An 18,252-nucleotide genomic window follows, 5' to 3' on the forward strand; every position below is an offset into this window, starting at 1 on the left:
TTTATGCAACATGCCAACTTTAGCCATGTGGGCGTTATAGGGTCAGGAAATTCCTAGAGAATTTCCTCAGGCTCTACCCCAAAAACCTCCCGTTGGTGGAGAAGAGGGACTTGGCAACCCTACTCATAGACCTACTGTGAGGGGGAAAAGGGGAACCTTACCTTGAACATTCCCTGAGCTCATTGGGGGAAGGGCTAACCTATATCACAGGGTTGTTGTTGTGAAAATAAAGTGGGGGAGGGGAGAATGATGCTGTAAACTGCTGCGGGTTCCCGTTGGGGAGAAAAGCAGGGTGTAAATATCTACATTTACACACAAACACATAAATATGTGTGTAGATATGTTTGTCGGTTTCAGGTAGCCGGCTCAAGGTTGACTCAACCTTCCATCTTTCTGAGGTCGGTAAAATGAGGACCCAGCTTGCTGGGGGTGAAGGGAAGATGACTGGGGAAGGCAATGGCAAACCACTCCGTGAACACAGTCTGCCTAGTAAACGTCGGGATGTGACGTCACCCCATGGGTCAGGAATGATCCGGTGCTTGCACAGGGGACCTTGACCATGATACATGTTTGTTTGTATTAACACACCATGGAAGGTTTTTTTATATGTCTAGTACTCACAATGATATGCATAATGCTAATTTATTGATGTGCACATAATGGTATGAGATGGGTTGACTAAGGAGAGTTACTCCAGCCTACGCCCATTCATTTCTGTGGGCTTTTGGGATGCCAGCCTCCAGGTGGGACCCGGGGATCCCCTGGAATTACAGCTCATCTCTAGACTACAGAGATCAGTTCCCCTGGAGCAAATGGATGCTTTGGAGGGTGGCCTCTATGACATTGTACCCCACTGAGGTCCTTTTCCTCCCCTGGCTCCATCCCCAAATCTCCAGGAATTTCCCAACCTGGATCTGGCAACCCCTGCCCCCCATCCCCTGCCGGTGTTCAGGAGGGACCTGGCAACCCTAATGGGATTGGAGTAACTCTGCAAAGGATTGCACTGTCAATCAAAGAAGCCACGGCCCATTTGCAAGACCTGAGCAAGGCTGTTAATGATAGAACATTTTGAACGTCATTAATTCATAGGGTGGCCATAAATCCACATAATATGGCGGGGTGTGTGTGTGGCACTAGGAAACAGACTATATCACCAAAATAAGGAGCACCATTTCAGTTTGCGCAAATGAGAAGCCAAATCAAATCATGGATTTTGGGGGCTGAATCAATCGGGACGAGACACTTGAAATTGATATTTGCTTGGAGTAGAAAATATATATTTTTAAAAAAAATCTTTACTAAAGACATCAAACATCAAGGAGCGGAACAGTATCCGGCATAAGAGCAGCGATTTCACGATCCTCTCGGATTTGCCCCTGGAAAGACTTCCAGATTATTCCAAAACAAAGTTTGAATCAAGTGCATGCTTTGTAGAAAACACTTCACAGCTTCCCCAGAACCCTTGAAAAAAAATATGTCAGCATTGTTTGGCAAAACGATCCTGCGTCTCTAGCTGCTCAGTGGGCCACTTAAGGAGCGTGTACAAAGAGGCAGAAATGAAGATTATTTTTCACGCTGTCGATGCGACGAGAAAAGAAAAGCCACCCAAATGCCGATATATATATTTGCAGAAGCGCGGACTTTTCCCTGTCTTCGGAACAACTCCAACGTAAGCTTTGCAATCGATTCATTCTTGGTTTCCAGGTCTGGAGGACCAGGAAAGCTTCCATCAGAAATATCTGCCATGTCCTTGAATCTTCTGCATTGATTGGTTTCCATGCTGTTTCAAGGTAGGATACCATCAAGAGATTGCTTTGTAAATTCAGGCCTTTGTAAATATTGGAAAACGTGCTTTCCATGGAATCATGATGAGTGTGGAAAGATCCTTCTAAGGCAGGGGTATCAAACATAAGGCCTGGGAGTAGGGTTGCCATCCTCCAGGTACTAGCTGGAGATCTCCTGCTATTACAACTGAACTCCAGCCAATAGAGATCAGTTCACCTGGAGAAAATGGCTGCTTTGGCAATTGGACTCTGGCTGTGGCCCAGTGGTAGAGCATCTGCTTGGCATGCAGAAGGTCCCAGGTTCAATCACTGGCATCTCCAGTTAAAGGGACTAGGCAAGTAGGTGAGGTGAAAGACCTCTACCTGAGACCCTGGAGAGCTGCTGCTGGTCTGAGTAGACAATACTGACTTTGATGGACCAAGGGTCTGATTCAGTATATGGCAGCTTCATGTGTTCAAACTCGCGTGAAGAAGTTTTATAGAGAGCCAGAGCCCCTGGTCTATCAAGGCCCAGACTAGCCATGAGCTGACCAGAGTTTGGAAGCTGAGCACAGTTGGCCGTGGTCAGTACTTGGATGGAAGACCACCAAAGCCCAGGGTTGCTATGCAGAGGAAGGCATTGGCAATCTGCCTCTGCTTGTCTCTTGCCTTGAAAACCCCTGAGGGGTTGCCTTAAACTGCTTGCAACTCGACAGCACTTAATTACTATTAATTAACTGGTAGTGGATCTCCAGGGTTTTCATCCCAGTTCAGTTCTCAGTTTGAAAAAGCAATCTTGTGACACAGAATCATAGAATCACAGAATTATAGAGTTGGAAGGGACCACCTGGGTCATCTAGTCCAAACCCCTGCCCAATGCAGGAAATTCACAGCTACCCCCTATACCCTATACCCCCAGTAACCCCTACTCCACACCTTAAGGAATAGAATGCTCCAGGATGTGGTGATGGCTGCCAGCTTGGAGGGCTTTAAGAGGGGAGTGGACATATTCATGGAGGAGAGGGCTATCCATGGCTATTAGTTAGAATGGATACTAGTCATGCTGCATACCTATTCTCTCTAGTATCAGAGGAGCATGCCTATTATATTGGGTGCGGTGGAACACAGGCAGGATGGTGCTGCTGCAGTCGTCTTGTTTGTGGCTTCCTAGAGGCACCTGGTTGGCCACTGTGTGAACAGACTGCTGGACTTGATGGGCCTTGGTCTGATCCAGCAGGGCCTTTCTTATGTAGAATATTTAGGCAGCATAAACTTTCGCAAGACACAAATAGTCTATTTGCAAAAATGTATGAAGTGTTACTGTCAGATGGCAGAAATATATATTCATTGGCACAAATAGAAGGTTACTAAATGAGGCCAGATTGCGGTAATTTCGCCTTTCATGCATGCGAGAAAAGGTTACCAACCTCCAGGTGAGGCCTGGAGATCTCCCAGAATTATAACTGGTTTCCAGGATACAGAGATCAGTTCCCCTGCAGAAAATGGCTGGTTTTGTCGGGTAAACTCTAGCCAGGGTGTCAAACTCAATTGTTATGAGTGCCAGATATGACATAAATGTCACTTGGTTGGGGCAGGTCATGCCTCGCCAGCCCAGATCGAGAGTGGGGGGACGGCTGCCTCGGCTGGCTCATGGGCCAGATAAGAGCTGTCAAGGGGCCAGATCTGGCCCACGGGCCTTATGTTTGACACCCCTGCTCTAAGCCATTATAATATGCTGAACTCCTGCTCCTACACAATACCTGCTCTCCCAAAGCTCAACCCCCAAACCTCCAGGAATTTCCCAACCCAGATTTGCAAACCCTAGGATTCTGAGATTAACGTTTCATGCTCCTGATGAATAGGGTTGCCAGCTCTGGTCTGGGAAATACCTGGAGATTTTGGGGGCGGAGCCTGAGGAGGGCGGGGTTTGGAGAGGGGAGGGACTTCAATGCCATGGAGTCCAATTGCCAAAGTGACCATTTTCTCCAGGGGAACTGATCTCTATCGGCTGGAGATCAGTTGTAATAGCAGGAGACCTCCGGCTAGTACCTGGTGGTTTGCAACCCTACTGATGAAGTAAGCCCTGGTTCACAAGAGCTTCTGCCAAGACAAATTTCTTTCCATTTAAGGTGCCACAACTCTCTCTCTCTCCCTCTCTCTCTTTTTTGCTGTGTTGGCTGCAGCCGACTAACACAGCTTCCACTCTGGAAGCTGAGAAAATATTTGTGTGTTTAAAATAGATCTTGGCTACCGTGCCAATGCTCCGCTAACAGATTGGCAGGCACAGAAATGTGTAATTGCCGTTCTGATGAAGCTAATGTGACAACAAGCCTATTCCTACACCGTTTAAGCAAGGATGTTGAGAAAAGGAGGGCCATAATTCATGTGTGTAATGTGGCCAGTGCTGAGATCAGCTGCTCCAATATGCCGTTCGCTCAAAATCGAGCTATCTGTAATGAGGATTTTTAAAATTTCATATTCTATAGGATATATTTGACTTCAAGGGTGCCATTTGTGAGAGCTAAGCCTTGAGTGGCAGCCGGGAGCTTATAACCAGAAGTCAGTAATTGCACCTGAGGGGTTCTGACTCCTATAGGGTTGCCAGGTCCCCCCTGGCCACTGGCAGGGGATGGTGGGGTAGGGTTGCCAGATCAAGATTGGGAAATTCTTGAAGATTTAGGAATGGAGCCTGGGGAGGACAGGGACCTCAGTAGAGTACAAGGCTATTGAATCAGGAGGTGGTGGGCTCTCCTTCCCTGGAGGTTTTTAAGCAGAGGCTAGATGGCCATCTGTCAGCAGTGCTGATTCTATGACCTTAGGCAGATCCTGAGAGGGAGGGCAGGAAGGTTTGCATCAGTGTTTGGCTCTCGTGGCCCTTTCTTGCATGCCCGGGATAGTGCCAAACGCCACTTTGGGGTCATGAAGCTATTTCCCTCCAGGCCAGATAGACCAGGGATCCTGGAGGGTGGGTTTTTTTTTTTGCCATCTTCTGGGCAAGTAGTAGGGGTCACTGTAGGGTTGCCAGGTCCCTCTTTGCCACCAGTGGGAGGTTTTTGGGGTGGAGCCTAAGGAGGGCATGGTTTGGGGAGGGGAGGGACTTCAATGCCATAGAGTCCAATTGCCAGAGGTGGCCATCCAGGTGAACTGATCTCTGTCGGCTGGAGATTAGTTGTAATAGCAGGAGATCTTGGAGGTTGGCAACCCTGGAGGTTGGAAACCCTAGGTCACTGGGAGTGTGTGTGGGGGTAGTTGTGAATATTGTGCAGGGGGTTGGACTAGAAGACTATGGTGGTCCCTTCCAACTCTATGATTCTATGAATCCACCCTCAAACACATCCATTTTCTTTAGAGAAACTGATCTTTTTGGTCTAGAGATGAGCGGTAATTCCGGTGATCCTCAGGTCAGTTGCACAAGTGAGAACGTAGATATAAATGGAGATTTGGAAGGGCAGCCTTTGTCCAGCCTGAGACATGAGCTCCCATGCTAGAGCGCTACGGCGTGTGCGTGTGCCCGCTCAGCCTTTCAAGATGAAAAGTCATGAAAGATTAATGCTCAAAATGGCGTGGCATGGAGCCCGTCGTCACTATTAGTGTCAAGAGCAATAAGCAGTCGTTCTTTGGACACACACAATCTTCATTTGATGCATTTATCGCGGTAATATGCATGCGGGCAGATTTTTAAAAATCAAAATCCCTGCATTTTTTTAAGCAACCCAATATTGCATCTTCCGTTCCTGTTTTAAAAAAAATATACAAATTGCATCAAACCTACTAGCAACTGGATCCTAAGAAAGAAGGACCCCCTGCACAAATGAATATCAATCACCTTTTTGTGGTACAAATGACGCTTGCATTTTTTTTAGGCAACCTCATATGGAATCTTCCTTTCCGGAAAAACAAACAAATTGCATCAAACCTATTAGCGACTGGATCCTAAGAAAGAAGGATCCCCGGCACCAATGAATATCAATCAACCTTTTGTGGTACAAATGACGCTTGCAATTTTTTTTAGGCAACCTCATATGGCATCTTCCTTTCTGGAAAAACAAACAAATTGTGTCAAACCTATTAGCGACTGAATGCTAAGAAAGATGGATCCCCGGCACCTATGAATATCAATCACCCACGTGTGGTACAAATGGTGTTCCGAAATATATGGAAATATTAGCAAAGAATGGAAGCAGAGGTTGCGGAAAGTTATTTAATGCACATTAAGTATCCGGTGGGGTTCCCCTTCCTCAAGTGAGTGGGTGGCTTCTCAGGCCCAGATAGATGCAGTCGCTGTTGAGCATGCCAGAAATCTACTAATTATGATCGGGAACAGAGGATTTCTTCAGTTCCTTTCCGGAATCCTTCCTGAATTTCAGTTGATGTGCGGCACTTAATTCTAGCTCGACAACGAGAATTTCTATACTTAATTCTGTAATTGGAGCGTGCCGCATTTTTCTGCGCAGCGTCGCCCCTGTGCAAGCGTGCCCTCCTCCTTCCGGCTAAAACACTGGCCAGAACTTACCTCAGTGGGCTCGGACGCACCATCTCATAAAAGGCTGATGTGTGTGTGTTTGTGTGTCTTGCAGTTTTCTAGCAAAGAAGGCACACCTGTGTATTGAGAACATAGAGGGTGGGAAAGACACAAATTAACTGAAAGCTGCAGAAAACGGTTCATGCGCAGAATGTGCAAATGAAGAAAAAAAAACAGAACAATAGGAGATAGCGAATGCTTGGGAAACAAGCAGACTAATGAGGAGCTTCAGAGTCTGGGGAGGAAATTTTAGGAGCCTCTCTTCATCAGAGAGAATATCTCGCAATTAATAAAATTTGTAGAGACCTGAGACCAGGATTAAAATCTGTATAAAATCCCACCATGGATCCTAGAGTCCTGGAAATCATAGATCTGCACACATCATTGATACCTTTGTGTTTTTTTTAAACCCACCTACCACTTTTAAAAGAGCCTGAGTGATGTCGTGGTTAAGAGCGGTGGACTCTAATCTGGAGAACCGGGTTTGATTCCCCACTCCTCCACATGAGCGGCGGATGCTAATCTGGAGAACTGGGCATGATTCTCCACTCCTCCACATGAAAGCTGGGTGACCTTTGGCTTGTCATAGTTCTCTCTGAACACTCTCAGCTCCACCTACCTCACAAGGTGTGGGGAGAGAAAGGGAAGGAGATTGTAAGCTGGTTTGATTCTCCTTAAAAGGTAGAGAAGAGTCGGCACATAAAAACCAAGTCTTCTTCTTCTCCATTTTGGACCACCAGGTTTAAAGAAGCCCTGCCTTGAATGGCCCCAGGCTAGTCTTGTCAGATTTCAGAAGCTAAGCAGGATCGGTCCTGGTTAGTTCTTGGATGGGTGACCACCAAGGAATACTAGGGTTGTTACGCAGAGGCAGGCAAAGGCGAACCACCTCTGTTAGTCTCTTGATTTGAAAACTCTTCTGGGTTGCGATAAGTCAGCTGAGATTTGAAGGCACTGTAGATACATGCACAGGTTTACAGAAATCTCTGCCATGGACCTGTCTGCCCTGTGTGTAGATTTTTTTAAAAAATCCACATTCCATGCACACCCATAGACATTACTTACAATGATAGAGACAGATTCAAACAGGCCTATCACAAGCACTAGTCAAGAACACTCAAGTGCAACTATAAAATGGGGAAAATGGGGGGAAACCCTACATCCTTAGATAGGGTTGCCAGCCTCCAGGAAGAAGAAGAAGAAGAAGAAGAAGAAGAGTTGGTTTTTATGTGCCAACTTTCTTTACCACTTAAGGAAGAAACAAACCGGCTTACAATCACCTTCCCTTCCCCACAACAGACACCCTGTTAGGTGGGGCTGAGAGTGTGTGACCAACCCAATGTCACCCAGCTGGCTTCATGTGCAGGGGTGGGGAAACAAATCCAGTTCACCAGATTAGCCTCCGCCACTCATGTGGAGGAGTGGGGAATCAAACCTGGTTCTCCAGATCAGAGTCCACCGCTCCAACCCACCTCTCTTAACCACTGCCTACGCTGGTTAGTTCCCCTGGAGAAAGTGGCTGCATTGAAAGGTGGATTCTATGGCAGGTTATGTTTCCTGTTAATTTCTCTTTGCCAGAATAAAATGTGGCTGGAATTGATGGGAATTGTAGTTTTTTTTCAGACTTCTAAACTGAATCAGAAGGCTGCCAAAACTAAACTTCCCAGCAGTCCTGTTAGGGTCTGACAGTGTGCCAAGAGTGACTACTGGCTGCCTGCCTATATGCTGATCCATGCTATCAACTATGCCCATGCAAATGCACTTCAAATATTGCTCATGACAAATTGCAAAGAAAGGGGAGCCAAATTATATAGTCCATTAATGGGGGAGCCTTCCTGCAACTCAAGGAACTTTACTTTGGGAGGGGCTGTGGCTCAGTTGAAGAGCCTCTGCTTGGCATTCAGAAGGTCCCAGGTTCAATCCTGGGCATCTCCAGTTAAAGGGACTAGGCAAGTAGGTGATGTGAAAGACCTCTGCCTGAGACCCTGGAGAGTCGCTGCTGGTCTGAGTAGAAGTTTGTTTTTTCTCAAAGGAAGCCTCCACCATTAGCTGAACAGTAACTTTGGGTCATCAATACACTTAAGGCGGTACATAAATGAATTTCTCAAGCAAGGTAAATTCAGTTTTCAAGAACAGTTTGAAAGGATGTCTATATTATTAGTCAAAAGTCAGTACTGCAAAACATGGAGTTATCTCAGTCTCTTTGAATGAACCAGTGCTCTAGCAAATATGCTTTGTAGTTGAGAAGGTTGAGAAGGTATCTCAACCAGGTTGAGAAGGTTGAGAAGGTATCTCAACCAGGGGGGTCGAACTCAACTCAATTGCTACGAGGGCTGGATATGACATAAATGTTACTTGATCGGGCCAGACCATGCCTTGCCGCCCAGATTGAGAATGGGGTGGGCGGCTGCTTCGGTTGGCTTGTGGGCCAGTAAGAGCTCTCAAGGGTCTGGCTCCGGCCCGCTTGTCTTATGTTTGACACCCCTGTTCTAAACGTTATACCACTTTCCCCTTTCATTTTATTCTGAGGAGGGGCTTTCACAACATTCCCAGAGGATTCGAGTTGCAGAATGGAACTAAGGCAATCTGTTCAGACCTTGTTGACTATATGGGAGAAGTCCATTTGTCACGTTCACCCTCTTTTATAAATCTGTGACCTCAGAGCAGCAAACAGTTTGAAGTCAAAGAACACAGTAAAACCAGGCAAATATAGCAGAAGACTTTAATTGAGCAACCGTGATCAGCGATGAGACAAAATGGGAGGGAGTTTTGTGGGAAGCTTTCAGTAACTGTAAAAGGCCCCCTCTTGTTGACGGTTCTTATGGGAGAGGTGGTAAAAGTTAGAAGACGCGTTCATTCATTCGCTGGGAGTCATTGACTTCATTATGAGACGATTTTCTTGAGGTCTTCAAGTAGTGAGAAGTCATTAGCTTTGCAGTAGTGTGATATCGCATTGGCGATGGGATCCCCAGTTGGCTAGGACCCAGAAATAAGAAGCAGTTTGAACACACATTTAAAAAGGCTTTATTATGAGTTGCCTTATTGAGGTCTTCATGTAGGGAGAACTCATTAGCTTTGCGGTAGTGCGATACTGCATTGGCTATGGGATCCCCAATTGGCTAAGACCCAGAAATAAGAAGCAGTTTGAACAACAACCAGAAAGCGCTGAAGGAGATGCCGAAGTGGTAAAGAAAACTGACCGGAAAAGTTCCATGGTGGAATGTTTAGACAATGTTTCGTTGTCCCTCCTGACAGCGTACCTTTCATCCTCAAAATTTTATGGGTAACCGTTGGTAAAGACCTGGGAATTACAATTACACAACATTTAAGTAGTATAGTTCCTCCTAACCTGCTGGCTTATATGGAGTTATTGCAACTCGAGTCCTCTGGGGATGTTGTGAAAGCCGCTCCTCAGAATCAAATGAAGGAGGAAAGAGGTATAAGGTTTAGAACAGGGGTGTCAAACATAAGGTCCGCAGGCCCAGGGGGAACATTGCCACCAAGAAATCCCACAACTTCATGCTCATCCATTGAGCCCAGACGATACAGTGGGCCTAGAAAACAGGCCTAAGATGACCCACATAGCCATGACATCTCTTTTGTAAGTCATTAACATGTACACATGAACATACACCAGTGGCAAAGAGGGGGAAATAGAAGATGCAGCCACAGGGTGCATGAGCAAAGTGTCTTCTTTTGGCATTTATACCAGTTGCAAATATTTTTTTCAAAAAAATAAATTTCAGGAGATCAAGGCTGCGGATCAAATTGTAATCTCAACCGAGTGGTAATCGAGCGTTGCTCGTTCGAGTTTGTTTCGTGTGGTCTACGCGAGCACTGCATAAAAAGAATCTTGACATAATTTGATGTGCCGTCACATCAAGATGGCTTTTCCCAATGTTTGATCAGCGCACGCACGCATGTCGGTAACATGGAGGAGGAGGAAAGAGGCAAATAAACGGAAGGAACTCAGAGTAGTATAGTAGCTGCCACAAACTTGCCGGTGTGCTTCTGCTTGCCAGTTTTCCAAAAATCCAGTGGAAACATGGAGGGTCACCAATGCGCTGGTCACACTTTGGAAACAAGACCAGGTAGAAAGGGAACCGAGGGAGCCGCTTGAATGAGAATTTCACACGGCTCACATGTGCTCCTTGCAATCTCCGCTTTCCAGAGGCTCGGCCGAGAATTTCATATTTGTTTCCCGTTTCTCCTGGGACATAATCCAAGTTTGAAGTCGGCACACTAAAAGCCAAGGTAATTATGCCCCGTGGTGCACAGTTTCCCCTCCCAGCCCTCTGCTAGCACCACAGAAAAGAGCAGAGTCTCCCAAACGGAGCCGGAGGGAGGGAGGAAGGGTAGGGGGGAAATCAAAGTCACCTGCTTAAAAGTCCCGCACCTCCAGGGAGTCCAGCTTAAGTTAATGAGGAAGTCCAGGCAAATCCAGCCACTCATGCTGGGGAAACAAAATGCCTTTGAACACTCCTATGAACATTCTCTGTAATTCAGTCCAGTGTATGGGTGGGGGTAGGGGTGGGAATGAGACAGCCGCAGATTGGCTGCCCATCTCTTAAAAATGTGCGCCTATTAGCCCCATCCAGCCCATATAGCCAGGCAATACTACATTAACCCCTCCTCCCAAATGAAAACGTATGCAGTAAACATAATCTTTCAGATTCTCGGAAGCAATTAAGATTTATTTGCAATTATTTTTTAATGTTTGAAATCTTGCTTCCCTGTGTTTTCTTATTTATTTTATTTAGCCGATTTACTCTCTGTCTTTCTCCCCAAGGCGGCTTACCTCATTCTCCTCTCCTCTATTTTATCCTCACAACAACCCTGTGAGGTAGGTTAGGCAGAGAGAGCGTGACTGGCCCGAGGTCACCCAGTAAGATTCCATGGCAGAATGGGATTTAAACCTGGGGTCTCCTAGTCCTGATATTCCCAGATTCTAGTACATAATGGGGATTCCCTGCTCTTCGGCCCTCCTTCTGTATCCAAGCCGCCTTACAACTCCCAGCCATGGGCAAGCCTTTATGTTGACAGACTTTGAGCACTTTCACACATCCTGAATAATCCCATTTTCAATCAACTTTCAATGCCCTTTAATGGTCGTTTGTTTGCTGTTTCACACTGGCCATTTACCATGGTCGGTTTTGATGCTCGCTCAAAGCTGCTTTTTTAAATCCGCCCTTTAAAATGACTATTCACAGTCCCGATGCAAGAGGAGAAAGTCAAACACATTCCACCCCCCCCATTCGCCTGCTCCTTCATTCCTTTGTTTGCATAGCCATCAGCAATGGTCATTTGCATAGCTAAGCCTCGGCTGTGATTTTTCATGGTCCCTTCGGTAAATGCTTCGATGAGAGGGCGAAGCAAATACAAAAGGTCGTGTTAAAGGGGCTCTTAAGAAATGCGAAGCAGGTATGCACCGGCTTCACAGTGATGGCTGGAATGATGGTTCAGCTTGAAGAAATAAAAAAATATGCGGGGCACTTCAGCCTGGAACATGCTGCTAATTACCAAGCGTAAACGGGCGGCCACAGTAAAATCCATCTGCAAAGTGCATTGAAAGTGGATTGAAAGTACATTATTTGGCATATGTGAAAGTACCCGCTGAGTATCCTGCCAACTGCAGATTTCGGGGGCGCTTCACCAAAACTTGGATCCAGCATGGTGTAGGGATTAAGAGCGGCGTCCTCTAATCTGGTGAACCGGATTTGATTCCGCCCCCCTTCTCTCGGAACTCTCTCAGCCCCACCTACCTCACAAGGTGTCTGCTGTGGGATTGTAAGCCTCTTTGAGACTCCTTAAAGGTAGAGAAAAAATGGGATATAAAAACCAACTCTTCTTCTTCTTCCATATTCTGACCTCTGTTGCTGCTGCGCATCTGGAGTAATAGAGACTATAATCACCTTATCTTATTCTGTGATCGATGGACACCACTCAGAGACCTCTGAATTATACCTATCCTGAGTAAATATCAGCTGCCTGTCAAATCCACATGATCTCTTTTTTTACCGGCAGACACCAATCTGGACATAAATGCATTCTGTTGCCAGATTTCTAGCACTTGTGGGGTTTTCTCCAAGCTTTTACACAGATGGGTTTTAATTTGCCATGTTGTATTTCGATGATTACTGGTTTTTATTTTATCTTGTATTGTTGCTTTTGACTTTGCTTAGGACCTTTGGTCAGAGGAGCACAATAATAAAAGGAATTCTAACCCCATTGGAGCGTGGTGTAGTGGTTAAGAGAGGTGGTTTGGAGCGGTGGAGTCTGATCTGGAAAACCGGGTTTGATTCCCTGCTCCTCCACATGAGGAGGCTAATCTGGTGAACTGGATTTGTTTCCCCACTCCTATACATGAAGCCAGCTGGGTGACCTTGGGCAAGTTACAGCTCTGTTAGAGGTCTCTCAGCCCTACCAAGCTCACAGGGTGGCTGTTGTGGGGAGGAGAAGGGAAGGTGATTGTAAGCCGGTCTGAGGCTCCCTTAAGTGGTAGAGAAAGTTGGCATATAAAAACCAACTCTCCTTCTCCTCCTCCTCCTCCTCCTCCTCCTCTCTGGTTTAATGTAGTTTGCCCAAGACTCACACAAGCTAGGAGCGTATTAATCAAATCTCCATCTACATCCATTCACAAGCAGATCATTTTGCTTTGCATAACATCAGATCCCCAAGAAAAATACGGTTGGATTGGACAGAAAATCCATCCAGCCCAGCATTCTGTCTCCAACGGGGACAGACAAATATTTCATGGAAACCCACAAGCACAGCATTAAGGGAACAATCCTTGCCTGCGATTAATTTTGAGCAACTGGCATGAGGAGCTACGCTGCCTCTGATCATGGAGGTTCCATTCAGACACCATGGCTCACAGTTGCTGATAGGACTCGACCTGCATGGATTTCTCTATTCTCTTGCTCAAGCCTTTCCAAACCACAGGTTTGCCATTGCCTTCCCCAGTTGTCTACCCTCTACCCCCAGCAATCTGGGTCCTCATTTTACTGATCTCGGAAGGATGAAAGGCTGAATCACTCTTGAGCCGGCTATCTGAAACCGACTTCCATCGGGATTGAACTCAGAGGTGTTGACTGCAGTACTGCAGTTTACCACTCTGCGCCACGGCAGAAAGCCCACCTACTCCCATACAAACCTACCAGACTGCTAAGGTCTGCTTTGGGTGCCCCCACCTTCTGAGATTAGGCGGGTGATATGTAGGGTTGCCAATCTCCAGGTACTAGCTGGAGATTTCCTGCTATGACAACTGATCTCCAGACGATAGAGCTCAGTTCACCTGGAGAAAGTGGCCACTTTGGCCATTGGACTCTATGGCATTGAAGTCCCTTCCCTCCCCAAACCTCACCCTCCTCAGGCTCCGTCCCAAAAATCTCCCGCCAGTAGTGAAGAGGGACCTGGAAACCCTAATTCACACATGCGTTTGCCGAACATCCAATCAAACTCTTCCAAATGTTCTTCAAACATCTTTTTGTCTTTAACAAGGATGTCTGCAAAAGAAAGAAAAAAATTCTGAGTATTTGGGAGAGTGTTTGTCCCTCAGTGTCTTTACCTAACGTTTCAGTTGTGGACAAGACCCAGCGATGGAGGAAGTCTATCCTCAGGCTTCTTTTATCCATCTAAAACACATTTTCCTTATATGTTTTGCAGTAAACTTGCTGGACACTTCCACAATCATCGGGGACTGGGGCTGGCTCACCTATCCTTCACACGGGGTAAGTACAAAGGGACCACTGGCCACAGGGCCACAGAGCTGGAAGCGAGTCTGCAATTTTCCACGCTTCCTGCGGCAATTGTTTGCCTGCTTGCTGCCTTTCTGCCAAGGGACTCAAGGCTATTTTCAGTTGAAAATATTCGGAGGTGAAAGCAAGAAAAACAAAAGAGGTGCAGAAGTTCGTGCAGACCTGTGGTTGGTAAGGTTGCCAATATGGTTGCCAACGTCCAGGTACTAGCTGGAGATCTCCTGCTATTACAACCGATCTCCCGTTCAGCTGGAGAAAACAGCCGCTTTGGCAACTGGACTCTGTGGCATTGAAGTCCCTTCCCTCCCCATACCATGCCCTCCTCAGGCTCCACCCCAAAATCATCCCACCGGTAGCTAAGAGGGACCTGGCAACCTAGGAGAGCCAGCATGGTGTAGTGGTTAAGAGCTGTGGTTTGGAGCAGTGGACTCTGATCTGGAGAACCGGGTTTGATTCCCCTCTCCTCCACATGAGCGGCAGACACTAATCTGGTAAACCAGGTTGGTCTCCCCACTCCTCCACATGAAGCCAGCTGGGTGACCTTGGGCTAGTCACAGCTCTCTTAGAACTCCCTCAGCCCCACCTACCTCACAGGGTGTCTGTTGTGGGGAGGGGAAGGGAAGGAGATTGTAAACTGCTTTGATTCTTCCTTAATTGGTAGAGAAAGTCGGCATATAAAAACCAACTCTTCTTCTTCTAGTTGCCAACCTTCAGGTGGGGCCTGCAGAGCTCCCAAAATTACAACTGATCTCCTTAAGGCAGAGATCAGGTCCCCTGGAGGAAATGGCTGCCTTTGGAAGGTGGACTCTATGGACTTAAACTGCACTGAAGAAATAAAAGCGGATTTCTTACTGAGGTCCTTGACCTGGGCCTGACCTTAGGGTATTCCACTTCAAACTGCTCAGATGGTGCTTTTTTGGTATGACAACTCACCAACTTTTATAGGCATGTCCCTGGTTATGTTTTTGATGTTGGAGGGGTTATGTGCTAGGGTTGCCAACCTCCGGGTGATTGCTGGAGATCTCCCACTATTACAACTGATCTCCAGCCGATAGAGATCAGTTCTGGAGAAAATGGCTGCTTTGGAAATTAGACTCTATGGCATTGAAGTCCCTCCCCTCTCCAAACCTCACCCTCCTCAGGCTCCACCTCCAGAACCTCGAGGAGGTTCCCAACTTGGAGCTGGCAACCGTAGTTATGTCATATACCTGAATGCTCCTCTATTAACCTTCCCCCACATACACCAATAAAACAGGCATATCATAGTCCAACACCTTGACATCTAGTCAAGGTCAGCATGAGGATTAGGGCTATACTGGGTACACATGAACACATGAAGCTGCCTTATACTGAACCTGACTGTTGGTCCATCACACCCGCTCTTGTCTATTCAGATGAGCAGCAGCTCTCCAGGGTCTTAGGCAGGGGTCTTTCACATCACCTGCTGCCCGAGCCTTTTAACCGAAGATGCTGAGGATTGAACCAGCGACCTTCTACATGCCAAGCGGAGCCTTTTCCACTGAGCCACAGCCCCTCCCCTTAGATGCCAAGGCCCTGTAAGGGGTCACCGCTGGGATGCAGCAACAACTGTATCCTGCTCTCCCTAGGTGATGGTAGCGATGAGGCTGAGAACCCTTTGGAAGGCAGCTCAGGGCCACCCTGTGGCATTCTCTCCTCTCTGGCACAGGTCTGTCTAACCCCAGCTCTTTCTGTCCATGTAAGCTACCCCAGCTATCTTATATACTGCTGTTCTTAACATCCCCTAGCTAGATTGTGCATCCCCATACTCAATATTCCACAACTTGCTTGTGCATTCCCATTCTTAACATCACCTGCTTCCTTGCATGCCCTCATTCTCAACATCACCCAGCGAGCTTCAGCCTCCTCATGTTTACAATTTCCATCTAGCTTTTAGTGCCGTGTTCTCAATATCCCCAGCTGGCTTCAGCAGTACTGTTCTCAATATCCTCCAGCTGGTGTCTTTATCCTTGTTCTAAATATCCCCCAGCCACCTTCTGCATCCCCATTCTCAATATCCCCCAGCTGGCTTCTCTGTTCCTGTTTTCAATATACCCCAGCTAGCTTCTGCACCCCCACTCTCAATATCCTCCAGTGGGCTTCTCTGTCCCTGTTCTCAATATCCCCAAGCTAGCTTCTGCATCCCCATTCTAAATATCTCCCAGCTAGCTTCTGCATCCCTATTCTCAATATTCCCCATGTAGTTTCTCTCCTCATTCTTAGCATCTCCGGCTAGCTTGAATGACTCCATTCTCAATATCCCCCCTCACTTGCTAGCTCATCCTTATTCTTAATACATAGTTCAGCTAACTTGCACAAGAATAGACCAGCCCCTGATAATATTTTTTTTCCTGGTGGAAAGTAAATTGGAAGCAATATAGTCAGCAGTACAGTCCTATCCATGTGCAAAGTGATTTCTCTTTGCAGTCTTCCATGCAGATTTCTCCTCCTTTCTTCTTTTCCCCACGTGGGGCAAGCTTAGCCACGCTCATATCTATTATTTGCATCTTTATCCCTTTATAATCTGTTTTTTTAAAAAAGAAATCTTGTGTTGACTTTAATTTAAACTGTTAGCCAAGTTCCTGAATACAGATGTAATCAAACCCGCTTGCCTGCCGCATTAATTATGATGTCCTCATTTTCATCTTGCTAGGGGACTTTATCTCAATGACATGGGATGAGAGGAGAATGTTTCATAGGAACCGTTTCACAGTCAGGAACAGGGACACGCTGTGACACGTTGGGCTGGAAAAGGGAGGTGTCAAACAGACCCTTTAATTTCCGTGGAGCTTTTGGCTTTTTTCGCCCCATGGACTCAGATTTTGTGAAGTGGTAGAGTGTGGCTCAATGGCAGAGCATCTGCTTGGCATGCAGAAGGTCCCAGCTTCAATCCCCGGCATTTCCAGTTAAAGGGACTAGGCAAGAAGGTGATGTGAAGGACCTCTGCCTGAGACCCTGGAGAGCCACTGCTGGTCTGAGTAGACAATACTGACTTTTATGGACCGAGGGTCTGATTCAGTATAAGGCAGCTTCATGTGTTCATATAAGTTCAAAAGTGGTCCCAAACCAGGTACTATTTCTTGCTTTCAGTGGGATGGAAATTTTAATCTCATCCAAAATTAGGATATAGCCCATAACTTTTAATGGGATGTACAACCATATATGGAAGCTGTTCTTTGGCTGTCGTTTGGCTGTCTCCTTTCCTAACATGTCAGCCGGCTAGCTTGCGCAATCCCTTCCACACAGATCTCATATAGCTTGTGCATCCCTACCTTGACATAGACCCCCCTCACCACTAGCTTGCACATCCTTATCCTTAACGAGGGTGGCAACTATCTTGTGCATCTCCATTCCTAACACACACAGCAGCTAGCTTGTGCAATCCCTTCCTTAACAAGACCTCACCTAGCTTGCGCATCCTCATCTTGGACAGACCCCAACTAGCTTACACAGCCTCATCCTTAGCACAGACTGCAACTCACTTGCTCATATCCATTCCGAACACAGACTCCAGCTTGCTTGCGCGATCTCTTCCTTAACACATGAGCACATGAAGCTGCCTTATACTGAATCAGACCCTCGGTCCATCAGAGTCAGTATCGTCTACTCAGACTGGCAGCGGCTCTCTGGGGTCTCAGGTGGAGGTCGTTCACATCACCTACTCGTCTAGTCCCTTTCACTGGAGATGCTGGGGATTGAACTTGGGACCTTCTGCATGCCAAGCAGATGCTCTACCACTGAGCCACGGCCCCTCTCCATGGCTCTCCAGGGTCTCAGGCTGAGGTCGTTCACATCACCTATTTGCCTAGTCCCTTTAACTGGAGATGCCAGAAATTGAACCTGGGACCTTCTCCATGCCAAGCAGATGCTCTACCACTGGGCCACGGCCCCTCCCCAACACAGATCTCATCTGGCTTGCGCATCCTCATCTTGGATGGAGTCCAGCTAGCTCGTGCAGCCTTTTTCTTTACGCAGACCCCAGCTTGCACGTCCTCATCCTTCGCTCCGGTCAAAGCTAGCTCGTGAATCCCCGATCTTAACAGAGTCCCCCATGAGGTTGCCTATCACATGCTACGCCATGCACACACATGGAGGCATCTCCCACAACACTGTTAGATGCCCTCTTGGCTTAAAAAAATCAGTGCAGGATGAGCCGCTGCAGAATAAATGGATTCCGCTCACAGACAGTTTGGCA

General features: G+C 46.9%; 1 protein-coding gene across 1 annotated transcript in view; it reads left to right on the forward strand.

The window, feature by feature from the left end:
* EPHA8 (EPH receptor A8) overlaps positions 1-18,252 on the forward strand; it is a 63,392-nt gene that overhangs the window by 11,669 nt on the left and 33,471 nt on the right. Inside the window, exon 2 of the mRNA XM_056865275.1 lies at positions 13,948-14,012. The gene's annotated coding sequence lies outside the window, so the exon portion shown is untranslated. The remainder of the gene's footprint in view (positions 1-13,947; positions 14,013-18,252) is intronic.

This window comes from Euleptes europaea, chromosome 19 (genome assembly GCF_029931775.1).
Source record: "Euleptes europaea isolate rEulEur1 chromosome 19, rEulEur1.hap1, whole genome shotgun sequence".
Taxonomy (NCBI): Eukaryota; Metazoa; Chordata; class Lepidosauria; order Squamata; family Sphaerodactylidae; genus Euleptes; species Euleptes europaea.